Source organism: Nesoenas mayeri, assembly GCF_963082525.1.
Source record: "Nesoenas mayeri genome assembly, chromosome: 26".
Classification (NCBI taxonomy): Eukaryota; Metazoa; Chordata; class Aves; order Columbiformes; family Columbidae; genus Nesoenas; species Nesoenas mayeri.
This window is the reverse complement of record NC_137552.1, coordinates 877,364-904,157: the sequence shown is the minus strand read 5'-3', so window position 1 is coordinate 904,157 and position 26,794 is coordinate 877,364. Positions and strand designations below refer to the sequence as shown.

At 47.2% G+C, this 26,794-nt stretch overlaps 1 pseudogene across 1 annotated transcript in view; it reads right to left on the bottom strand.

Moving 5' to 3' along the window:
* Window positions 1-13,372: 13,372 nt before the first annotated feature.
* The window catches only part of LOC308050052 (feather keratin Cos1-1/Cos1-3/Cos2-1-like), a 62,584-nt pseudogene continuing 49,162 nt past the window's right edge, over window positions 13,373-26,794 (bottom strand). The window contains exon 2 of the transcript in view: window positions 13,373-13,687. The product of the transcript in view is annotated as a feather keratin Cos1-1/Cos1-3/Cos2-1-like (transcript). The remainder of the gene's footprint in view (window positions 13,688-26,794) is intronic.

Below are 26,794 nucleotides of genomic sequence, written 5' to 3'. Positions count from 1 at the left end.
TCTTTTGCCTCTTTCTCCTTGGGAATCAGGTGAGTCTGAGGTCTCTTCTTCTCCTGCTTCTGGATGCAGTGTCTTTTTTCAATGTGTGTGTCATCTGAAAGGGTCTGTCCTGATGGGAGCTTTTTCCTGTGGGAGAGGGAAGTGGACAGAAGGTCTTCCACAGCGAGGGTTTGGGACTTAGTGGAGGAGGCTTCTCGGATTTGATGTGGGCAGCGTATGCTGGGCCAGGAGGTGCCTTGGCTCCACGGTGTTTTGGTGCAGTGCTGCTTCTCAAGAGCAACCCCTCATGCTTTATTTCCTCCTGCCCTCTCTCTCAGGTGAACCTCTGTCCCAGAGACATGTCCTGCTGCAACCCATGCGTGCCCTGCCAGCCCTGTGGCCCAACCCCGCTGGCCAACAGCTGCAATGAGCCCTGTTGCAGGCAGTGCCAGAGCTCCACCGTTGTCATTGAGCCCTCCCCTGTTGTGGTGACCCTGCCTGGCCCCATCCTCAGCTCCTTCCCTCAGAACACCGTTGTGGGCTCCTCCACCTCTGCTGCTGTTGGCAGCATCCTCAGCTGTGAGGGAGTGCCCATCAACTCTGGGGGCTTTGACCTCTCCTGCATTACCAGCCGCTACTGTGGCAACAGATGTCGCCCCTGCTAAAGCTGCTGGCAACGTCCTTGGGCAAGAACCTGCTAAGACCTTTGAACATGGTCCTTGCAAGGAAATAGAGCTTCATGGCATTGCATTCAGACCTTTGAACCATTGTTTCCTTCTTCCACTTGTGTCTCTGTCTTTTTCCTTTGCCAATTCTGTCTCCAAGGCCAGCCTAGCAGTGATCTGTTTCTCTCTCACCCTTCAGGAGTTTCACCACGTCCTTGGGGCTGTCTGTGGTGCTCCCTCTGAACCACCTCCTTTCCTTCTTGAGACTCATTAAAGTTGTGCTGCATCCAAGCCTGGGCCTCTGAGTCCTGTTTTGCTCTTTGGCAACTCTTCCATTCTTGTCAGGGAAAAAGGTGGATGAAGGGGAGGGTGGGACTACTTGCAGTGGATTTTGTCATTTTGCAACACATTAAATCAGTTCCATGTTTTCATAAATAAATTGAGTGGAGCTGGTCATGAGGGACAGTCAACTTAGTGGGTGTCTCACCCTTGCTTTGCTCCCTTGAGCAAAGACATAGGCATTTCTTATCCAGCATTTTCTGCTCTTTCCAGTCACACCGGATGTAATCACCAACCATGGTCTACATTAAACCTGAGAGGCACTGTGGTCATTTAAGTTCATGATCCATTTGAGTTCATGATCCTCTCACTTATGTCCTGGAATTGTAACGTCACCATATGTAAAACCTCTTTCCTGCAAGCCTTGGTAGCAATGGCATTGGGATTCTGGTCATCTTCACACCATTGCCACTTCTGCTGGCTGGCCCTTCTGCATCAAAAAAGCCACTGCTGGGATCCAAGTCCCCTGACTCAGCCTTCCCTGATCCTGATCTGACAGCCACCACCACTCTCGTCTATGCATCTAATTAGACCAAAGGGTGGGAGAACCTGTTCTCTGAGGAAAGCCTGAAGGAGATAGGTCTTGTTCTGCTGGATGAATAGAAGGCTTGGGCAGACCTCCTCAACATATTGTAGTACTTAAATAATATCGAAAAAGAGCATGGCAGTCTCTCATTCAAAGTAGCCACGTGGAGAAGACAAGCGACAATGAGTCCAAGCGTCAATGGGAGAGGTTTCAGTTTGACAGAAGAAATACCTTTTATACATTAAGACCAGTCCTTCACTGGAATGACCTCCCAGGGATGTGGTAGGGTTTCCATCGCTGCAAATTTCCACGATGTGATTGGACAGGGTGGTAGCCAATCTCATCTTGTCTCTCTTTCCCATGAAAGATTGGACCAGGTGATCATTCAAGGTCACTTCAATATTCAATATTCTATGATTCCCTGTCCCTCCCAGTAATACCCTTCAATTGTGATGTCACAATATGCCATCCACTCTACTGCACCACTGTCATCACAAAGAAAATCCTCATTCCAAAAGAGTTTATTGCAATTGAGATTCCCTTTTTTCTTGCAGAGAAAATAGGATAGTGTATGGCTGTTGTTCTCTTAATTTCCAAGACTTCTTCACTGTAAAAGACAGTGAAGCAGGCAGGGAATAGCAAAGAGGAACAGGAACTTTTGTTCTTCTGCTCTAGAAGAATAGTCACAATGAAGAGAAATGAGAACCCCCAAAGCTGTGTCAGCAGGTCTATAAGAGACTTCCATCTAGATTAGCAGATGCATGTACCTAGAAGACTGTCTTGATTGCCTAATTCTTGTAGGTGACAGCTTTGCTGTACATGGAGATGCTCAATACGGGAGCATCTGGGCCCCAGGGCAGAGAGGGTCGATGGCACCATGCTTGTCTTCCTGGGTTAAGGACCAGTACTTTTTCTCTCAGTAGAACTGCCAAGACTGGTATTGTTTACTGCAGAGCTCGGTGGGGGGACAGGTGTCCTACCATGAGGGCACAGGCCTGCACTTTGGTGTGCCCATGGGGTTCCCAGGAGTCTGCAGGGTCTCTTACAGGACAGCTCTCCAACGACCAGGGACTGTACTGCTGGGAAGACTCTGTCATGCACGCCACTTACCTACTCACCCTCTGTGTAATCATGACAGGATAATGGTCAGAAAATGCACCTTTGAACACTCAGTGCTGTCCTGGGGCTTGCGGTGGCCATTACGACCATAGGGTTCACAGCAAGAGGGGTCTCTATTATGTGGCTTGAGGTGGACTCATACCAATCCTAACTGGGGAATCATCTCAGCCAAGTGTAAGGTGCTGCCCAAGGGAAAACATCATCCCAGCACAGGCTGGGACCTAGCTGGCTGGGGAGCAGCTCTGTGGAAAGGAATCTGGGGGTCCTGGTGGACAGGCAGCTCGATAGGAGTGAACAATGTCCTGCTGCAGCAGAGAAGGCCAACAAGATGCCGGTTATATTAGCAAGGGCATCACCAGTGGAAACAAATAAGTCATTATCACACTCTACTCAGAGCTTGTCAGGCCAAATCTCAAATATTGTGTTCAATTTTGGTCACTGCTATACAGAAAAACATGTGGACAGACTAGAAATGTTCCAAAGAAGGTTCACAAAGATGATCAATGGAATAAGAATCTGCAGCATAAGGAAAGGCTGAGAGAACTGGGGTTGTTCAGCTTGGAGAAGCATAGGTGAGACCTCAGCAGTATGCTCCAGTATTTCATGGGAGCCTAGACAGAAAATGGAGACTCCTTTTTTGCCAGAAGTCACATGGAAAAGACGAGGGGCAATAGGTACAAACCACTCCTGGGAGGTATCTGATTGAACACCAGAACAAAATTATTCATGATGAGAACAAGGACATGTTGGATTAATCTCTCCAAGGAAGTGGTGGGTTCTGAAACATTGGACACGTACAACATGCAGTTAAACAGGGTGCTGGACCATCTTGGCTAGCCTGCACTTTAGAAAAGAAAGGTTGGTCCAGGTCATCCTTGTGGTCCCTTTTATCCTGGTATTCTATGATCAAGATGCAGACCCATATCTGGAGAGCAACTGGGCCCTGCCAGATGCTGAAGGACTACATGAGGTTCCTCTGTCTTGCTGTCTGTGCCCATGTGTGTTGACAGGTAATGAAGGGGAAGGAATGAGATAGATAAGAGTGTGGATTGTCCCCAGGACTTGCTGTTTCCCAGCCCCACACCTGCCACACTTTGGAACCCTTTACTCACTTAAGGCCATTGCCTGTAGCTTTAGCCATGAAAGTGTTCTTCAGTTCCAAAGGAAAGGCCATAAAACAATCCATTGCAGGGAGTCCAACCCTCCCCTTCCTCCATGTTTTCCCTGAGCAGACTGGAAGAGTTGCCTCAGAACAAATGAGGACTCAGAGGCCCAGACTCAGATGCAACACAAGTTTAATGAGACTCAAGAAGAAAAGGAGGTGGCTCAGAGGGAGCATCATGGACAGCCATAAGATTGCAGTGAAACTCCTACAGAGTGTCAGTCTGCCTGCCCTGCAGAGGGAGGGACAAAAACAGGTCCCTGCCACACTGCCCTTGGGAGACAGAATAGGCAAAAGCAAGAGAGAGAGACACGAGTCGAAGAAGGAAACAAGAGTTCAAAGCTCTGAATGCAATGCTGTGAAGCTCTATCTGCTTTCAAGAACCATGTTCCAAGGTCTTGAGAGGTTCTTGCCCAAGGACGTTGCCAGCATCTTTAGCAGGGTCGGCATCTGCTGCCACAGTAGCGGCTGGTAATGCAGGAGAGGTCAAAGCCCCCAGAGTTGATGGGCACTCCCTCACAGCTGAGGATGTTGCCAACAGCAGCAGAGGTGGAGGAGCCCACAACAGTGTTCTGTGGGAAGGAGCCGAGGATGGGGCCAGGAAGAATCACCACCACAGAAGAGGGCTCAATGATGACATTGGAGCTCTGGCACTGCCTGACACAGGGCTCATTGCAGCTGTTGGCCAGCGGGGTTGGACTGCAGGGCTGGCAGGGCAGGCACGGGTTGCAGCAGGACATGGTGTGGAGCTGCTAGTTCACCTGGGAGAGATTTCAGGGAGGAAGGAAAGCACAGGGACACCTTAGGAACCACCTGAAATCTAGCCAAAAGGAAGCCAAGCAAGGCACCTGCTGGGTAGGGAGGTGCCAGCTGTGCTGTGGGGAACAAAAGCTCAACAGGATCCCTTGGATAGAAGTCAAACTCAGGGATCCTTTTGCCTGGGCTATGTCAAACAGAGACCTCAGCCCAGCCTCAGAATCTCTCTGTAACAGTCTGTCTCTCTTCAGTCCTGTCCCACAATCACAATTTCAGAGGACTAACATAAGACCAAGGAGCTGGTATCAGCTCAACTGTTATTGATGACTGGACCCTGACCTATAGGAGGAGGGGAAGTAGAAAAGGGACCTCCAACTCACCTGGTTCCCAAGCAGAAGGAGGTGACTGAAGTGTTTGAGAGAGCGACAAGTTGATCTGGCTTTTATATTATATTCACAGGGCCTCAGGCCCTAGGCAGTCACTGTTTAAACCACAATTTTCCTCCTAATGAATGGAAACATCCCATGTAATGACATGGCATGTGCTGCTGTTTCCCTCTATGCTGCCTGTGTATTTCCTTGATTATGTCATGCCCATTCCCTCACAGATGCTTCTTTTGAGTGCTGGGATGAGAGGTCCCAGGATTTCCGGGGCATGGATGCGTCAGTTCTGCTAGAAAAGATAGCCCAGAGGGGTCCAGTGGAGGCAGGTGATGTCAGCTGGGGTAATCTTTTTTTTTATCATCTTGTTGACAGGAAGGGCCTCAGCTGCTCCCAGTCTTGCACACTTGCTTCGTCTGCTTTGACCTGATATTGTTCCCATTTAAGAAATACAGCACTAAGGCTCTACACTTTTGTTTGCTTTTTTGTTGTTGATGCTGCTTGGTTTGGTTTGGTTTGGCTTGGTTTGGTTTGGTTTGGTTTGATTTGTTAATATCTGCAAGTTCCTCTTGATGTATTGTGCTTACATAGATGTTTAAAGGAAGAAAGAAAGAGAGACAATATAGTCCTTCTCTTCTAGAATTATTTTTAAAATAAAGTCAGGTTGGATGAGGCTTTGAATGACTCATCCAATGAAAGACATTACTGCTTGTGGGAGAGGGGTTGGATAATGTGATCTTTAAAGTTCCTTTCCAACCCAAACCATTATACGATTCTATCATTCTGAAAAAGTGAGGTCTACATCCATAGGAATGGATAAAGTCCTTGAAGCCACAGAAAGAATGATAGTTCAATGCTAGAAGAGATGAAATGTTCAAGTACTAGACATGGGTAGGTTGTGCGGCATGAATTACGCAATAAATATTTGTTAAGAAGCTCAAGCAGAATGAGAAGTAACAAAGATTAGATCTCCTCCTTCTGAACTACAGGTTCCTCCTTCTGTTACTACAGGTCATTAGGTAATATAGAAAAAACTTTGTTGATTCAAACCCTTGTGAGAGACTGTGGAAAGCAGTATGCGCTGTCAGATTTGAGTATCAGGATTTACATGATCCTGCGGTATAAGATTGTACAGATACATGGATCAGCATTTTTTAGATTATAGAAAGTGAGATGGACAAAGCTGAATGAGTGAGCTGATAAAGTGACACATAACTGGATACACAATCCTACAGCATAAAAATGAGGTTTTGACTGCACAGATCAAGCACAGAAGGTGTCTGTGCTGCAATTCCCACCAGAAACACCCATTCAAATGGAACACAGCATAATGCTGAAATGTGATTTCTCTACCAGAAGGTCTTATTCCTACATCTTCTAATATGCTGTCAGTCCCCTAGATACCAAAGCTCTTATGACACAGATGTGAAACACACGACTTGCGGGCCGAATTCGGCCCTCCACCTTGTTTTATCCAGCCTGGCACTTTGTTTCTACTCAGTGGCAGTGCCAAGCTCCTTAACCCCAGGCTCCTGCCATCCCATGTGCAACGTGTGTGACACGTGTTGTGCTGCAGGAGCAGGAGAAGAGCAGGAGCTGCAGTTGTAGCTACAGGAGAGTGGTGAGCCTGTGTAAGAAGAGTAACAGGTGAGACTGAAGTGGGACACTAGTAACTGCCTTGGGGCACTGAAAAACAAGACAGACAAGAATTATGGGGAGGATGGAGGTGCTTAAAGGCATACTCTCAACTCTCATTTAATTTTTTAATAAATTAGCCAGATACATGAGCTTTATCAACTATATGTTATTTTTAAAAGTACCTGTAAAAAGATATTTTGTAACCAGAAGCCAGGGTCCCACTACATAATTCTACATTGTTTTCCATGGATAAGGCCATCCCTGTGGTCCAGCAGTCATGGCCGTGCTTGCATAATGACATGCTGATGTCATTTAACAATATGTCATTTAATAACAGGACAGCTCTGGCACACAAGCGGTAGTGAGGCATAGTCCCACAGTCATGGCCACTTGCTAAAGTTCATGCATCTGGCTAATTCATCAAATGAAATGTGACTGCCGAGGTGGGAATACCCCTTTAAGAGGGGATGCCTTGAGCAAATGGGGTAAGAAGGAAAGTGCCTGCTAGAATTTGTAATGGTGAAATAAAGTAAATGTCTCTACTGGGGAGGTGTGAAATAAGGTGAATGCTCCTCATGGGGGGTGATAAAAGGAGAATATCAGTATGCATGTCCACCCCCAAAGGAACATTGTCCTTATTCTACCATGAAGAATGAGGAAAATGTTCATGCAGGGGAATGGCATTAAGGATAATGTTGCTGTCCAAGGAACTGCCAATGGGAGAATAAAGAGAATGTTATTGGAACAGACAGAGGGGGAGAAGCGATGGAGAAAGCATGGCTGCTGTTTATGGGGAAGGAGGGTTGAAGGAAAGGTGAGCCTGTGTGAGAGGTCCTGACTATTATTTAACCTGGTCCTAAAGGACATCTTGGTCTTTTACTTAGGTGGCACACCATACCATCTCTGGTGGAACAATCTGAATCCCAAAATGTCCAGTAAGAGAAACATTGATGCAGAAGGAAGGCGATGTAATGATAGATGGGAAGGCAAATACATGTTTGTGTTTCAAGGAGAAAAAACAGTATGTCTTTTGTCTTATGAGACAGTATTGATGATAAAGGAGTATAATGCACATAACCAAAGGGCAAACACAAGGCCTGCATGCTGAATTCTAAAATTACATTTGGACCTTTGAAGGCAACCACGAGGTTGATGTGGGCACAGTGAAAATGAGTTTGACACCCCTGCCTTATAGTGCTACTGCAGGTGGATTCAGGGAAATTCTCCTCTGCACTGTCTGCAGAGGACTCCCTGGTGCTTCTCTGTATGAAGGATGCCATGCTCCAAGATAACATTGGATCATTTGACAATCATTAATGACATGGAATTTGAAAAGACTAAATGCTGGATTCTGCACCTCTGACAGATTAGTACCAGACACAATATAGATTGGGAGAGGAGTAGCTGAAGAGCAGCCCTTCAGAAAGGAATCTGGCATTGCTGGTTGGCAGCAGCTCAGTAGGAGGCAGCAGTAAGCCCCAGTGTCCAAGATGGCAAACCCCACCTTGGGCTGTATCAACACACTACAACAAGCCAGTCAAGAGAGGTGATTATTCCACTTTTTGTGTAGCCTCACCTTGAATACTGTGTGCAGTTCTGGGCCTTGCAATTTAAGAAGGATTTTAAGACATTTCAATGTGTCCAGACGATGACAACAAAGCTGATGAAAGGGCTGGAAGGAATGTCCTATGAGGACCAGCTGAGGACTTTGGTTTGTCTAGTTTGAAGAAAAGGAGGCTGAGTGGTGATTTAATTGCTCTCTACAAATTCCTGAGGAGGAGAAGTAAAGCGGGAGGTGATGATCTCTTCACTCTGGGTAGGACACATAGGAACAGTTCAAAGGTGTATCAGGATAGGTTCAGTCTTGACATTATAAAGCATTTCTTTCTGAAAGAGTGTCAAACACTGAAACAGGCTTCCTAGAGAGGTGTTTGATGCCTCACACCTATTAGTGTTTAAGAGTCATTTGGATGACACCATTAATAACATGCTTTAACTTTTCTTGAGCCCTGAAGTGGTCAGGCAGTGGGACTAGATGATCATTATAGGTCCCTTCCAAATGAAAATTTCTATTCCATTCTATTTTTCTGACAGTGTGCCTTCTGACATCCTGCACTTAACCAGCATTGGCAGGGTAGGCGGGATGTTGCCCACTTTATCCATGTAAGGTATGACTCAAGTCACACTACTATTGATGGAGGCAAGGGGTTGTGGGACTCTTACATTCAAAAGATATTTGCATGATTTGCTGTTGCTGTCAGACGACCAGTACATTCAGTGTCTCTGACAGCCTGCCAGATCCATTGCATTGCTTATGTGTTTGCTATTTGTGATCAGTGAGTCACCATATAGACATGTTGTTGCTTATCTTTCTTAGTGCCTCGATAAAATTAGTTTTATGTGGTTGTCAGACTTCATTGCCATTTGGACCACACTTTCTCTTAAAGATATGGTAGATTCTCTTAAAGAATATGATAGTAGGGCTGTGGACATCCTACTCATGACTCTTGAGAACTCAGGATTCATCACTGCATGGGTCAGGCTGTCCCATCACCCATTCTTGCCTCTAGATTTTTAATCAGATTTTTAATTAGATTTTTATAATTTATAATCATTAGTCCAATAACTTCTTTCTTCTTCCTTATCCTCTACTATATCCAATGTCACTGCTCTGGACTTTGAGCAGTCATGGAGAAGTGCAGGCAGATAGCATGAAATAACCTGCTTACTTAACATGCTCACCATTTCTTTGCTTCTTTGACCACAGTTGGGGTTGGAGAGTTGGATGCACTCTGTAGCTGCAGGGAAGAGTCCTTCATGTGCTCATCAGTATGACTTCTAGCACAGCTTTATGCCATGAATGGCTCACCTTGCTGAGACCTTACCTCAGGTCAGGAGAGAAAATTGCTGGCTGCTTGTTGCCTTTGTCCCAGTCCTCAAAGAAAGGAGGAGACTGCTCACCATGGGATCTCCCTCCAAAAACCTGAGTCACGAGCAAACATTTCCTCTGGACATAGGCATCTTTCAATTTCTTCACGTAGCTTGAACTGTGCTGTAGGAACCTGGGAAGGCAGGGGATGGCTGTTGGCCAGTGGCTGAAGGTGAGTAACCAGTGTGCCCTTATGGTACAGCAGACGTACTGCACTCTGAGATGTCTTAGCTTCAGTGTAGCCACCAGACCCAAGGAAGTGATCCTTCTCTGTTTGTCACTCACAAGACCATGCCTGGGGTCCTGTGGTCAGCGTGTGGCTCCTCGGTATGTAGAAAAGATATTGACATGTCAGGGGCCTTGAGGACATGAGGCACTAAGCGAGCCTGAAGGAACGGTACCTTAGGAAAAGAAGGCTCAAGGAACACCTGGATGTCTGTGGCTGTACCCTGAGGATGTGGAAAATATGGATCCAGACTCTTCTCAAAGAGCACAGTGGAAGAACAAAAGGCAATGGACACAATTTGGAACCTGAGAAACTCTATTTAGATATTATAAACTTCTTTTGTCATTCTTGTTGTTTTTTGCATTTTGTTTGTTTGTTTTACCTTGAAAACTCTCGAACACTATAAAAGGTTTTCTAGAGATGCTCTGGTCTTGGAAATTTTCAGGGCTTGGGCACAGCCCTGACCAGCCTGATCTAATGAGACCTGCTCTGAGTAGGGACTTGGAATAGGTGTTCTCCAGAGGTCCTGTCCAACCCAAATTATTGTACAGAAAAAAGTAAAAGTACTTTGGTTTATTTTTTTCTTAAAGGAGAATATAAATGCAGATCAAATTTGTTTTGAATAAACTGAGAATGGAAGGGTTATTATAAAGTGGAAAGGCTGGTTTGGTTTTGGTTTGCTTTATTGTTTGGTTTTGTTTTGTTTTGTTTTGTTTTTCAGTGAGCTTTTAAGAAACTGATTTATAAAATTGAAAGGGATGATATGGCAGGAAACTTCATTTATTGACTCCTGAGATATCTCCTTTTGGACAGAGTGAGAAAAGTCCACAATACCAGAGAAGCTGAGTGGGACAGTTGGTATCAGCAGGATTTGGTGGTGTTGACCATGATGTTTGTGAGAGTTGCAGCCTTAGGGTGTGCTGACAGGAGCCTGGGGCTAGACACCATGCAGGAGCCAGGAGAGGCCAATCAGTCAAGGGTTTGAGGCTGATGAGAGAGGAGACACAGGCATCAAGGAAGTAGAGATTCCCAAGATGTTCCACAGGAGCATGTGTCACAGAAGCTGGTCTATCCTTTTTTTTTACTCCTCACTTTAGAGAGTCAGAAGTCTTACTCTTTCTGCATTAGTTTTTCCACTGTTATGTAGCATAGGATGAGAGAGTGTTATGTCCCCTTCCTGTCCAGCTTGGGTGCATAGAAAGAAAAGCCACAGCCAGCTCTGCAGTGATAGACTCCCAGAAGACTTACAGGAGTCTGGCCAAGCTGATTTCTACATCAATCTGTGAGTTGCCGTAGCCCTGAAAATCTGTGCAGCTGCTGGGTTGTGCAGGGAACTGTTTTGCAGGTGGAGGGTTTACAGGTTTGTCACCGTTTACTGCAGGGTGACAATAAACTGTGACAGATTCTCTCTGTTAATCCCGCACCCTCCACAATAAGGAAAGGTAATAGGGGGAAAAAGGAGAGAGGCTTGCAAGTTGGAAAAAGTTAAAAATGTCTTACTAATGCTACTAATAAATACAGAAAACAATACAAAATATACAAAACCAATATTGAATTTCACAGGGCAGTGTAGCGTTGCCTGCAGCAGCGTTGCTCCGGTAGCTGCAGGGTAGGTACCTGGAAGTCCCGAGCTGGACTCCACAGTAAGCCTCTCCTCTCTAGGGTAACCAGTTCCAGTTCTCTCAGCCTTACCTCATAAGTGAGAAGGTCCAGCCCCTTAATTTTTTTGTGACTCTTCATTGGACTCTTCACACTGCTTTCATATCTCCCTTGTACTAAGGAGCCCAGAACTGGAACCAGTACTCCAAGTGTCACCTCACTAATGCTGAGGGAAAGGACGACCTGCTTCTACCTGCTAGTAAAACTCCTTTTAATGTAGCCTGGGTCACCATTGGCCTTCTTTGAACAAAGGGCACATTTCTGCTTCATGATAAATTTGTTGTCTACCAGGATGACCCAGGTAATTTTCTACAAAGCTTTCCAGGTAACCAGTCCCCAGCACAGAGAAATGACCCTATCCTCCATCCTGGTCCTGTGGTTCTGGTGATGTGTGGGGTCTGTGTGAGGGAAAATCCACTGCACCACAGGGCCCAGGTTCTAAATAAGTGGGAAGGCCTTGGCCTGTGTGGGTGGAGCAGTGATGCCTCATGGAGCACAAGGGCCACTTCAGTCTCAAGGATCTGGGAATACTGGAGGAGCTTGGTGCCTGGGGGAGGACACCCCAATGTGTCCCCTGTGTTCGGGCTGGTGCATGCCCTGTGCCATTCAGGGGCAGCTCACAGATCCTGCTGAGCACAGAATCAGATTTGATTGTCACTGTCATATCTCCACATGGGGGTACCTGGTCTCTCACATTTGTGGAGCTGTAGAGCTCCTGGGCCTGAGAAAAGCTACTCCATACTTGGAGAAGACAGGGCAGCACAGAGCAATGTTGTATATTTGGGGACCAGGCACTGGTCTGAGGCTGCCTTCACCCAAGGGTTGTTGGGTTCACAGGGACAGGGCACTCTAATATATGGCCTGCTGTAGAATTATAGAATCATAGAATAATTTTGGTTGGAAAAGACCGTTAAGACCATCAAGTCTACCCATCAACCTAATGCTGACAAGTCCACCTCTAAACTTTGTCCCTAAGAACCCCATCTACACATAACCTATTGGTAACTGATACCAATACTGACTTGTGAACACCTCAGCCCTTCATGTGTAGTCAACAGCTGGGCCATGCCAGATGCTGTGCTGAAGGGTCATATGACTGCATGGGGAGGTTTTCCCTTCTGCCCATGTCCAGCTGTGCTGACCATAGCCCCTGATTGATTGATGGATGGGAGGGCAGGCAGACTTGAGACTGTGGGCCATCCCCAGGCCTACTTACCCATTCCCAATTCCAGGGATTCTTTGGCAATTTCTTCTACTGAGCCACCTTCCCCAGCACAGCTCCACCCAAAGCAAGAAGAGTGCTCTTCCCCAAGAGCTTGTGGGGTGGTTGACCCACTTGGGGCCACCACACATCCACAATTCCTCTCTGGAAAACAGCAGTTATCAGCATTCCTGTTCACATGACATGCTCCAGGGCCAAGGGGGTTATATCTGAGCAGTCCAATGACTCTGGGGGTGATAAAGGGTTACCTTGTGCCCCCATCTATTTTCCCTCCAGAGCAACGGCTTTCTCCCTTGGCAGGCAGTATGCAGATGGGAAGAAAACAAAGAGGCACAGGCAGGGTTACATGAATTTTTTAATGAGTCTAAAGAGGGAAATAAGGTCACACTACAAGTGGAGGCCCACGACGATGGAAGGCACAGGAACTACCAAGAATCTGTTCCCCATTTCTTCTGGCAGAGTTCCCACAGGACATGTGTTAACCTGCTCCACAAAAGGAGACAGGCTAGCAGGTCACTCCAGGCAGATTTCTGGGGTCCTCACAGCAGGATTTCAGGGAAGCATAAAACAAAGAGAGAAGAAGAGTGAGAGGAAGAGAGGTACACATTGGCTGTATTTTCAAAAAGCCCAGGTTGGCACCTTTCAGCCCACCCTTGAAGGGCAAAACAGAGATGGTCAGCTGCTCTTAAAACAACAGCAGAAAGTTTGATCCTCTGTCCAGCACCATAGTATGAGTTCTTGGAGTCCTTGTCTGAGGCTGTTGCCAGCACCATTAGCAGGGTCGGCATCTGCTGCCACAGTAGCGGCTGGTAATGCAGGAGAGGTCAAAGCCCCCAGAGTTGATGGGCACTCCCTCACAGCTGAGGATGCTGCCAACAGCAGCAGAGGTGGAAGAGCCCACAACAGTGTTCTGTGGGAAGGAGCTGAGGATGGGACCAAGCAGGGTCACCACCACAGGGGAGGGCTCAATGACAACATTAGAGTTCTGGCACTGCCTGACACAGGGCTCATTGCAGCTGTTGGCCAGCGGGGTCGGACCACAGGGCTGGCAGGGCAGGCACGGGTTGTAGCAGGACATGTTGTGGGGCTGATAGTTCACCTGGGAGACAGGACAGGGAAGAAGCAAAACATGGCAATGCGTGAGAAGCAGCCTGTCACCACACTGTGAGGGAGCCAAAGAACATACAGGGCCAGAAGGTGGAGTCTGTGCAGAGATGTACGAGAGCTTTTGGGACTCATCCTGCCTTAGTCTCAAAAAAGCCACCCAAAAGAGCTACTGCCTCACTTATAGCCCAGAAGCCACCTCAGTACATTTACAGACTCAATCTATGCTCAACCTTCTCCCCACTTCCCTCTCTTGTGACAAGCAGCCCCAAGATCCAACATAAAAGAAAGCTGGTATCAGCTGAGAAGTCCATTGAAGTGAGACTTCCTTTTAGAGAAAGCAGAGAAAGAGAAGAGGCTTCAGACTCATCTGACTCCCAAGGAGAAGGAGGCAAGAGAAGTGGATGGGAGAGTGAGGAGCTGGGCTGGCTTTTATCATGAACCTTTACTGCCCCAGGCTGACAGAGGCATGCCTTGTGGAGGAGACAATTTAGTGACAAACTCATCTTGAATGCAAAACATCCCAGCTAATGCTATGGGCTGTGTTTTGGCTTCCTCAACTGCTGTCTTTTCATTTCCTGCTTAATGCCAAGCACATTCCCCAGTGAAGGCATCTTTTGCATTACAGGATGAGGGACCCTAGCATTTCCAGAACAAAACACATAAATATGGGCAGACGACTCGGCTCCCATGCTGGAGGTGTTCAGTAGAGGCAAATTATGTCGGTCTGGGGATCTTTGTGGCCCTGTTGGCTAGAAGTTTCTTGGCTCCTGAGTTTTAAGTTATCCTGTCCAGCAATGATCCCGGGAATATTCGACTGTCCTGTTTTACCTCCTCCTTTTCTTCACTAAGGAGAGGCATGTGGGCCCCATATCTAGGGCCTTGTCCTTCCCCAGAATGCTCTGTCCCTGTTGTGGTTATCCCCAGATGTCCTCAGCAGAGTCTATAGCTGGTTGTGTTTCTACATGTGTTTTTGTCTTGTGTGCACTTGTGTGCAGCTGAGTCTGTGTGGATGCATGTGCGTGCAAACATTTGTCCATGATTATGAACTGATGTGCACAAGAATGTGTGTGTGTAGCCCTCTTCATGAGGAATTCTTCTGCTTGTGGCAGCAGCACTGTCCACTGTTCTGTCAATGAGGTACACAGAGCAGCCAGAATCAGAAGCAGCTTGGTTGCAGCTGAACAACAACAGAACCAACTTAGCAGAGAATTGTCCTCAGCACAGGCATTAAAATACCATTTCTGTATCTTCAGTTCTCCCTTAACTGTTCCTGTAAAGCTCATGCTCTGCTGCTGCTGCTGATTCCAGGCCCCAACAAGGACTGTTTCACACCAGGATGAAGAGGCAGATGAAACGTTCTGCAGGCATCTGGGACAATTCTCATGATTGCTAGTCCTTCTTCTTGTGGGGGGCTTCAACTTACCAGACATCTGCTGGAAATACAACACAGTAGAGAAGAAACAGTCTAGGAGGCTGCTGGAGTGTGTGGAAGATAACTTCCTGACACAGTTCATCAGTGAGCTAACTAGGGAAGACGCCCTGTGGACCTGTTGTTTGCAAACAGAGGAGGACTCATGGGTAATCGGATGATCAGAGGTCATCTTGGGCATACAAATCACGAAATGATCGAGTTTTCTATTCTTGGAGAAGTAAGGAGAACAGTCAGCAGAACTACTACCTCGGACTTGCAAAAGACGGACTTTGGTCTGTTTAGGAGGCTGTTTGGCAGAGCCTTGGTAAGGCAGCCCTGAAGGACAAAAGAGTCCAGGAAAGCTGGTAGGATGCCTGTGACAGATCACTGTTTCAATAAATTCCCAGTTTGCCCCTTGATGTCATAATGAGATCATTCATGATATCTGAAGTGAGTGAAGTGCACACCCACCTACATAGACTCATGCAAAAAGATGCATACGTGCACCCCCTCGTGGGCACACACACAGGCACACCTATACACACACAGAGGTATGCACAGTCACAGGCATGCATACACACCGTCCCACACACATGGGCACAAACACACACATGAGTTTGCATGCACCCAAAGATCAACTTATACATGTGAACACACAGATGTATGTATACATGCTTCAAAAGGAGTCCATGTGCAGACACATGCATAGCCACCCATCATGCCAATGTGTATGCACAGATGCTCAAACATACATGCTTACACACATATATGTACACTTCTGTACACAAATGATAATACCTAAAAACACACATTTACACACCTGTGCCCAGACACTTATATATGTGCAGATCAATGTCACATATGTGCATATTCACCTGTATGAAGGTACATACACGTGCTAAAACACATATAGGTGTACCCGAACACACACACACTATTGTAGACAGTCATGCTTGCATGTGCATTACCCCAGGTACACACATGTAAATGTGAACGCACACATTAGTACAACCAAATGAACATTCATGTGATCATGAACATACAGAACACTGAGAACCAGGGCATCAGACACCAGCTCTTAGCCTTTGGGATGATTCTAGCAAGACTTGCAGACCCTAGAGTTAAGGCAAGAAATCAGTTACCAGCCAGCCCCATCAGCTTAGTGACCTCAAGGATTTGACAGTGGTTTGGTCAAATGTTTACCCACTGACAGAGAGAAATCACAGCAGAGTCCAAGCTGTCATGGCCTTTGTAGACATAGAATCTACCCGAGTCCCAAGTCTGTGTGTGAAAGATAATGTAAAAGCTACAGAACATCCTTATTGCCTTAGCCCCACCCCCGCCCCCCTCCCCACCCAGCAAGTGCCCATTTTAGAAGCAACAAAAAAAAAAAAAGATCTTACACCCTTAGAAGTTCTCCACCTGTCCTACTGATCTTCTCAAGGGTCTGAGACCAGCCCTCACTCTTGCAAAAGGAGCAGCAGTGATACAACTGTGTGGCATCAGAGGGTTGTGTGCCTGGGACAAGCCAAACTTCCCTTGAGCTACAGACATTGAGTCTGGGACACCAGAAGTGATTTGTAGTAGTGAACTTGTCTCTAGACCAAATTAAGGTTAAACACTTTCTCTTCAAGTAGCAGAGAAATGCAGGAGCAAAATTAATTTACAGAACTGCTAAAAAAATGGTTTGGCTGCCCTGAGCATGTTCCTGTATTCTTTATTGATGTTGTTTCTCTGGCTTTGGTTATTGTGTGAGTCCTTTTTTCTCTTGTGTTTTGCATGCAGGTGCAGGTGGTGTAATTGCCTGTAGGAAGTGGGAGCTGCCTGCAGCCTTCTCTGTTCCCTCTAACCTGCTGAGTTTATCATGCAGCCAAAGTTCTTATATACAAAACAGTTTCTGCACATCGTATCATAGGAATAAAGACAGCGTATTGTGTTTATGTGCCAAGGTTTTCATCATGGGGAGCCTGCAGGGATGGCTTGTGGGAGAAGACACCAGAAGCTGCACCCATATCAGACAGAACCACTTCCAGCTGGCTCCAAGATTGACTCATTGCTGCCAAAGCTGAGCTAATCAGTGAAGCTGGTGGCATCCCTGGGAAAATGTATTTAAGAAGGGGTAAAAAGTGCTGTACAGCAGCTGTGAGAGGAGTGAGAAAATGTGAGAGAAAAAACTATGTAGATACTCAGGATCAATTAAGATGGAGGAGAATGAGGTCCTCCAGTTGCCAGAACAGAGATTCCCTGCAGCCTGTGTTGAAGACCATGATGATGCAATTTGTCTCCCTGCAGACAGGGTGGATTAGCCTTCCACACTGCAGCACGTGGAGGACCCCATGATGGAGCAGGCAGACATGTCCTGAAGGAAGCCATAATCCATAGAGAGTGCTCACTGGAGCAGGCTCCTGGTGGGACCTTTGACCCCTCAGGGACCTCCGCTGGAGCAGTCTGTTCCTGAAGGACTGTAATACATGCCAACAGTCTTGAACAAATGAAGTCAATTGGAAGGACACACACTGGAGAAGTTTGTGAAGGATTGCATCCTGTGGTTGGGACTCAATGCTAAAGCAGAGGAAGAGCATAAGGAGGAAAAAGTAGCAGAGATGAAGCATTATGAATGTGTTATGAATCTCTATGTCCTTACCTTCACTCACAAGCTTTTCATCATATTTTCTCCCCGTATCTTGTTGATGAAAGGGGGGTGATAAAATGGCTTGATGAATACCTGGCAGCCAGTCAAGGTCAACCTACCACAGGCAGTTTAAATAAGCATTAGTTATGACAGCACATATAGAACAGCAGTGGTTCTGAGATATGATTCATGAGTCACAATTCCCTCTTGGTATAGGACACGGGTGTGGGGATTTCTGTTCCTCCACTTGTACACTTTTGTCAAGACATCTGGATCTTCATGCAGGAAATAAAACATGGGGCTGTAGTGGGTGCCAAAAGGCATTTTCACAAATCAGGAGTGGTGAGATTTCCATGTAAAAAAAATCTTTCTCCCTAGAATGGCAGCCAATTCCTGAGCACAAATTCTCTGGAGGGACCAATGAACCAGGAGCCTGTCTCCAGCTCTCTTGGGATGTGCACCCAGTACCCTCATACTTGCTGATCTTCACATTCTTCTGCATGCTCTGCGTCAGAGCAATTAAATGTCCCTCAGAAATGCACTGTTTCGCTGTTCCCATTTCTGTACTGACTGCCTTGATGCCTCGATGCATTCAACAGCTACTCCTTGTAGTAGCATATCCCTGCTACTCCTGCCCATGGCCTCTAGATTGCATGATGAAGAGGAGAGGAAGATGGAATAGCAGCTACAGGACATCTCAAGGGCTGTTACCTGCATTATGACTCCTGTAATTCTGCAAAACAAATCACCTTCCAGAGCTGCTCACACACCCTCACCACCCTAGTGCATCTCCAGTCATAGCAAGAGGAACATCCCTTCCTCAAGAGCTCATGGGGCTCCTGAACCTTCAGGGTCTTCTACCTTTCTGGGCATTTGTGGGTAGAGAAAAAGCTGGCAGCCCAGACTAACACCCTTCTACTTTGGCAGCTTGGGGAGTGTCCATAAAGGGAAGGACCACATGGAGGCCAGGTTTGAATGCAGCACAACTTTAATGACTCAAAAGAGGGAAAGTCATTGCAAATGGAGGTCAGCAGTGCCCAGGGAGCACTGGGGACAGAACAGAGTCTGCACTTCTTGGCTGTGAAGACATTCCTGTATGACGTTTGTCTGCCTGTCCCACAGAGAGGGACAAACCATATAGTCCCCACCAGGCTGGCCTTGGGGACATATTGCAACCCAGGGGAATCAAAGCATACAAAGAAAATGGGAAAACAAATGTATTCATCTATCCTGAAAACAACATCCACAAGATCGATCATCTACTCATCACCGTGTTCTGAGTCCTCAAGGTGTCTCCCAAGGGCTTTCTCAGAATCTTCATCAGCGGAGGTACCTTCTGCCATAATAGCGACTGGTAATGCCAGAGAGGTCACAGCACCCAGAGTTGATGGGCACTCCATCGCAGCTGAGGATTCTGCCAACAGCAGCAGAGGTGGAGGAGCCCACAACGGTGTTCTGAGGGAAGGAGCTGAGGATGGGGCCAGGTAGTGTCACCACCACAGGAGAGGGTTCAATGACAACTCTGGAGTCCTGGCACTGCCTGACACAGGGCTCATTGCAGCTGTTGGCCAGCGGAGTCGGGCCACAGGGCTGGCAGGGCAGGCACGGGTTGTAGCAGGACATGTTGTGGGGCTGATAGTTCACCTGAGAGAGAGGGCAGAAAGGAAACAGCACAGGTCTGGGTTAGAAGTAGCCTGGTTACTCTGGTAACCCAGGTTCACAAAGGAAACAAGGGTACCACTGAGTGGAAAGCTGGAGGGTGAGCCAGAAGTGACATGATCTTCACTGTCTTGCCTGGCCAGGGCCCTACAAAGAGCAGCCTGTCCCAAGGAAGCTCCAAAACCAAAACCTCACCCAGCCACATCCCAGCCTCTCTCTAAGCAGACTTTCTTCCCACTCCTCTCTGTCATGAAAGGCACTTCAAGCCTCAGCATATGACAAAGCCAACAGCAGATGAGATGCCCATCAAGTAGAGATCTCAGTTTGGAAGAGAAGGAGAAGAGGCTTCAGACTCACCCAGTTCCAGGCAGAAAGAGGCAAGAGAAGTGGATGAGGGAGTAGGGACTTGGGCTGCCTTTTATATCTGCCCTTCATTGACTCAGGACCACAGACACCCTTGTCAGAAGTAATAATTTTCTGACAAGCTCATCTTGAATGCAAACCATCACAGCTAATGATAAGGGTGCTGTTTCAGTTTCCATCACTGCTACCTTTTCATTTCCAGATTTGTGCCATGCCCATTCTCCAATGAAGGCTTCTTCTGATCTGTGGGATGAAAGGCTCCAGGATTTCTAGGGCAGGAATGCAGCAATGTTGCCAGAAGACTCATCTCAAGTTCTAGATGGTTCCAGAGCAGGCAAATTATGTCAGCCTGGGTCACTCCAGTGTCGTTGTCAGGAAGAATTTGCCTGGATGCCCAAGGACACTTGTGCATGAGAATGTACCCTACACTTCTCTTTCCCTCCCAATGGTAATTTCTTGTTGCCTCTGATGTATGTGCATCATGCTGCTGGTTTTGCCCCCATCCTACCTAACACTGCCTTCAAGAATAATTATTGGCCTTTTTTGACTTGTCCTCCCTGTGCAATCTGTGAGTACACAACTAAGGCCATGGGTTTGCTTAGGCTTGTCCTTCCCCAGAATGCCCTATCCCTGCCACAGTTGTCCATGGCATAGTCTAAAGTTGTTTGTGTTCCTACAACCTTGACAGGCTAGAGGGGTGGCCTCTTGTGAACCTTATGGAGGTTCACAAGACTAAATGCAAGGTCCTGCATCTGGGCTGATGCAATCCCAAACACAAATACAATCTGTGTGATAAGTGATTGAGAGGAGCCCTATGGAGAAGGTCTTGGGCATATTGGTGGATGAAAAACTGAAAATGTTGTGGCAACGTGTGCTTTCAGCCCAGAAGGCAAATCATATCCTGGGCAGCATCAAAAGAAGTGTGCCCAGCAGACAAAGAGAGGTGATTCTCCCCCTCTACTCTTCTGTCCCCCTCTCTCTGCTGGAGTCCCCAGCATAAGAAAGACATGGACCTGCTCAAGCAGGTCCAGAGGAGGACCACAAAGATGATTAGGAGGCTGGAGTACCTCCCCTATGAGGACAAGCTGAGAGAACTGGAGTTGTTTAGCCTAAAGAAGGGAAGGCTCCATAAGACCTTACAGTGGACTTTCACTACTTTAAGGGAGCCTACAGGAAAGACAGGGAGGGATTCTCTATCAGGGACTGTAGTGATAGGATGGGTAATGGTTCTAAATCAAAAGAGGGCAGATTTAGACTAGATATTAGGAAGAAATTATTTACTTTGAGAGTCATGAGACATGAACAGGTTGCCCAGAGAAGTTGCAGATATCCCCTCCCTGGAAGTGTTTCAGGTCAGGTGGGATGGCAGCAACTGCCCCTAGGAAGAAAACGACATTGGATTTGAGGCCAAACCATGCAATCCCTGCTGCTATCACACAGGAATGTCCAGAACAGACCCTCTTCCTGCCAAAGTCAGTGCACTGAGTCCATCTTCCTGTCTGAATATTTGTTTGCCTTGGCTCAGGTCCCACTTGGAGTGAGCACAATGGTTTCTCCCTTCCCTTCGGTGACCTTGATGTGAACACTGCCAGGGAGCTCCTCTGGAAGAGCTCAGCCAGGGAAGATTCCCCTCTACATGGAGCTGCTGTTTCTGAGCTGAGGCTTTAGTGCAGGCAAAGACCAACCTCATTGCTTTCTAAGGAATTAACAGACACTGTAGACAAGGAAATGCAGGGCATATGTGTACCTAGAGTTTAGCAACACCCTTGACACCTTCTTCCATACTTCCTTTATGACAAAACTGGAGATGGATGAATGCAGTTAGAGGATGATAAGGTAGGTGGAAAATTGGCTAGACTACCAGGCACGAAGAGTTATGACCATGAAGGAATGGGCTGTCAGAAATGCCATGAAGGCCAAAAATAGCAAGGGAAAGTTTTGAGTCTGAGGAAAGAACCAGTCCATGCAGTCCTGCAGGCTGGGTACTTTCTGTGTAGGAAGTAGATCCACATAAAATAATGTGGGGTTTTAGAAGACACATAGCTGAACATGAGACTACAGTATGTCCTTGCAGAAAAGTCCAAATGTATCCTGAGATGAGTTAGTCATGTGGTACCAGCAGGCCCAGGAAAGCATCCCTGCCCCTCTGTCCCATTTCAGACCACATGCTTCCAGGTGCTGCTTCCAGGTTGGGGTCCCCAGTCCAGGAGGGACATTGGCATACTAAAGTGAGTCCAACAAAGACCACCAAGTTGATTAGGGTGCTGGCAAACATGACATGCAAGGAGAGGCTGAGAGAACTGGGACTGCTCATCTTGGAGATGTCTCAGGGTAGAACTTCTTGCTTTCTACAACTACTTGTTCAGAGAAGACAGAGAATAGCTATGCTAGCATGTGGCACAGCCCCAGGGCAGTGCTGGTGACAATGGGCAATGGCAGAAGAGAGGACATGCTGGTGCCAGAGCAGACAGCCCTGGCTGGCAATGGTCAGTGAGGTGTGGTCAGCAGAGGGTGGGATGAGCAGGGCTGCTGAGTCTGGCTTCAGTGCTACTGGGTGTTCAGGGTAGGCATGAGCTGTTGGGTGGCCAGGGCTGTGCTCATTCTGCAAGGCATTTCTCCTGCCTCTCTTCCACCTCACTTCAATCTTTCTCAGCTCTGAGTCCTGCTCAGTATTCTTGTCTCCATTAAGTCTATTGGTATGAGTTTGCTTGCATTCATGGATGTCTTTCAGATATACCAACTCTTTCCCTTGTTCATTCAGCACTTATTGTCCTGAATTTAGCCAAGCGTACTTCACTATGACACTCACTCTCCCTGCCAGTTTTCCTCTCTCTCTTCATCATCCCTCCATTCATCTAATCATTGCTCTCTCTTTTGACTCATCTCTCCATGCATCTACCATCTCTTTCTACTCTCTGAGAGCCCTCCCTGATCTTTTCCTCTGCCTTCTTCATATCTATAAGCACAAGTTTGCTTTCCTGCACCTTACAATGATTCCATTCATCCATGCATCCCCTTCTACATTCAGCATTTATTCTTATTCTGAATTAAGCCTTCTCTCCTACACTATAATACTCATAACTCTCCTGTCTACATGTCTTCATCCATCCAGCTGTCCATGCATCTGACATTCATGCCAGCTCTCCATGCATCTATTTCAAATTCCTTCTCAGTCATTGCTTCTTGCTCCTCAAAACCACACCCGAATCAATCTCTGTCCCTGTCCCTACGTGTCGCTGTTGAAACAGACAAACCACACAAAGTTCTTTTTACATGCAAACAGCAGTCTAACTTTATTACAGCAGACATTTTCTTATATGCTCTTTATCAGAACATGTGTCTTTTTGCTATTGGCTATAGGCTGCAATAACAACTTATCATGGGTTAATTTTGCTTCTATCTTGGGTGATTTTTTGATCTTTCCTTCTGCTTTCTTGGCAGTAGATGCTAGCAGAGCCCAGGTGCAGCAGGAGCTGTTGGAAGAGACCATGGAGGGCTCAGGCATCAGCATCAACTGCTCACAACGCAATCACAATACACTAAGTTCACCCACTGGTACCCTCTGCTCCCTGCCTGGCATCCCATGTTTCTCGTGAGCGATCTAAAAGGTTTCAAAGTGCTGCTGGACTCACTGGAATCGCTGTCAGTGGTGAAACTGGCCTTGACATGGGGAAGTGATGGTGTTTTACTGCACCCCAGGACACAGCGGGAGGGGAGCACACACCGTTGCAGGCAGCGCTGGGTGTGTGGCAGAGGGGAGTGGGGGCAGGGGACAGTTCCAGCCGGGACCACCTAGGGGCGCTGCTGCTCTGCCTACCATGGCCTCGACTGACCAACAGGACCCTGAAGGCCTTGTGGGAGCAGAGTTGGGAATGGGAGCTGTTGTGCTAATAACCAGTTTTCTGTGGTCCCTGCCAACTGTGTGAGCAAAGGGCCCTGGGTGACAAGAGGCAATGGAGCCCTACTCCAGGCATCAGACATCAGAATACATTAAAATCAAGTAGCCCTTTTGCTTGCCTGGGTATTCGGGTTTTGGGGGTCAGAGTGGGACAAGTGCCTGAAGGTTGTGAGTAATGTGGGGAGGTGAAGAGACATGGAAGTAATGCCTGTACAACAGAGAGTGTGTTGCCGTGTCCTCCCCCTGCCAGAATAAGGTTTCTCCTCCTATGGCCAGAGGAGTATGGAGAGAGTGTGTGAGACCTGAGTCCAGGCATTTCAGTGTGTGTCTGATCCTCCCTCCATCCAGATAGTCCCAGGGACAGGGTGCGCATGGGTGGGTGCATGGGTGCCTTCTCCATCTCCTGAAGAGCTGGGTGCAGGCCTGTGCAATTATCTAGGTGGCTGATGTCAGGAGAAGTTCACCAGGGATGCCTGTCCCTCTGATAGATGGTACTTCATCCATGAGTCTGTTATCTCTCTGAGGAGTCTTCTTGTGGTAGAAACAGGGGAAAAGACCCAAAGATGTTGACTGAAGCAGCAGGGAGAGAATTTTGCTCCACCCTCTGGGCTGTGGTTTGGAGGCCTCTTTGATCTGGCAGAGGCAGAAGAGCTCAAGTTGCAAGATCTGGTCCTCATGCTGGCAGGTCCCTGGGCATCCCATGAAGAAAGTACATGACATGATCCTGATTTTCCTGGCAGCCCTGGTGGAACTGGCAGACTTTGGTGAGATGTGACTTTTGGGATGGGTAGAATGAATCAAGAGTTTGTGCTGCTGGTGCTCGAAGGGAGAAGGACATGAGTCCCAACTCCCTGGGGCATCTGGGAGTGTTTCTGTAGGGAGAGCAGGGGCTGCAGATGGGTGTGCCAAATAATGTAGGAGATGTCGTGGTGTAATAAGCATCAAAGGAGGAACAATAACTCACTTTAAATTTTGAGGTACTGAGCATTCATGGCTGTGCTATTAAAATATATGAAGTCTGAAAGAGGGAAAGATGCTATTGTGTGTGAGCTGACACGGTCAGGTTGCAGGAACAATCACAAACTATGGATGAAATGCAAAGAGTGAATTTATTTTCCTTACCTCACTAACCAGGGGATCCCCAAAAATGTACCTGAGTAGAGGTACACAAGTGGGAACGCAGGCACTGCAGAGCTCAGTCTCTGCTGGAAGATCAACAAATGTTCTGTTTCCACCTGTATTTCAAGGATTCATGCTGACATAGTTTTTTTGCTGTGTTGTGATCCTCTCAAGAGCTATCTCAAACATGTTAGACAAGTTACTTCTAGGTCTTTCACAGGCCTATGTTATGTAAACATAGAGGTTTTACTTGTCAAGCACACAAGGCTAAATAACATTTACTGTGATTTATTATATATGGTTTTCTACACCACAGCCACAGTTGCTTGAGTGTATTTACAGTTCTTCTTGCCAATCTTCCTTTATATTCCCCCACTAGAGAATGGATTGATGCAGCTTATAGGAGCTTCTATCCTAATGTATTGAATAAAATGCTACCAGTCTCTGCAGGGATGGTCATAAACCTTGGGGGAAAAACAGAGAAGGCAAACTCAGTTCAAGAAGAGCTGAAATGCCATACACAGCAGGGCATGGGCAGAGACTGTGTTGTGTTATATGGAGACACAGTTATAGCAAGAAGATATGGTCAGAGGTGGGAGAGGAAAAGCTCATGTCATCTGCTGCTGAAAGAGAACCATCAGCTAACACAGCTCAGAGGCAGATATGGAGAGAATCAGTGGACTAGAAGATCAGTCACTATGGCTGAAAAGTAGGATGACCTGTGGGTGTAAGATGTGGCAAGAAACTGAAGAAATAAATGTACAGGGCCAAAGAGCTCAGCATTTCAGAGTTTAGAGAAAGTGAGATGGAATGTGGGGACCGTGAGCAAGCTAATGAAGCAATAAACTGATGGGTACACAGGCAAGCAAAGCTGAGATCCCTTTCTGGCTTTACAGGTCATGCCCAAAAGGACTCTGTGCTCCAGTTCCCAGTAGAAATGACCATCCAGGTGGGACACAGCACAGCTCTGCACTGCAATTTCTCCACTGGCGATTCCAATCCCTACATCTACTGGTACCAGCAGCGCCAGATCCAGTCCCCTCAGATGCTGCTGTGGGTGAGCAAGTACAGAGCTCACAAAGATTCAGGGAAATTCTCCTCTGCAATGTCTGTGGAGACCTCCCAGGTGATTCTGCATGTGTGGGATGCCAAGCTCCAAGACAGCGCTGCCTATTTCTGTGCACTGGGCCCACACTGTTGCTCACAATTTATAGCACAGCACAGAAATGTGGTGTGTGCTCTAAGGTTCATTCCTTCCCTGCCACTGCTTGCTTGTAGCTCTGAGCTCAGCCTGCCTAGAGCTGGCACCTGGGGGCTGTGGTGAGGCTGAGTCTCTGCCTCCCCAGCCTCTGCTGCTGTGAAGCACACACCAGTGTGACTTGACAGCTGTGTCTAGACCCAGGGTCTTTGATGATGAAAAGAGTCCAAGAAACCTGACTTGTGGCAGATCCATTGGAGGCTACACCATAAACGAGCCAAACCTGACTTGTAAATGCCCTTTGTTTGAAACGACTCACTGGAATATAGGAAGGTGTCTTATCAGTTTGTCTTCTTATTCCCTTTCCTTGTGCCTCCACTGATGGTCATGGCTGGAGAATGAAGCTTATGGAAGGAGGCACAACGGGTCTTATGTTTTTGCCATGTGCCCATAGTATCCCAAGGACTGAATAGCCCTTCCTTGCCCTGCATTTGGGCATCAGCAAGTAAAAAAGGCCTATCAGCCAGATGCTGGATTAGATTCTCTCTTCAAACCCTTCCCTGCATTCATGCAGCGCTGAAGAGTAGTACCACTCTTTTTCACATCTCTCCTCCTTCTCAGAGAAATCACCAATGCTTGGCTGGGAGGAACCCCAGTGTCCCTGAGTCCATGATAATTTTCCATCCAACAGCTGGTAACCACAACACAGTGACCTTTTTTCCTCCCATAGGAAACAGGGATGGTTCTGGGGACCCAGATGGAAGACAGGGAGCAGAATGAAGCCCCAGTAATCCAAGGGGAAATGGT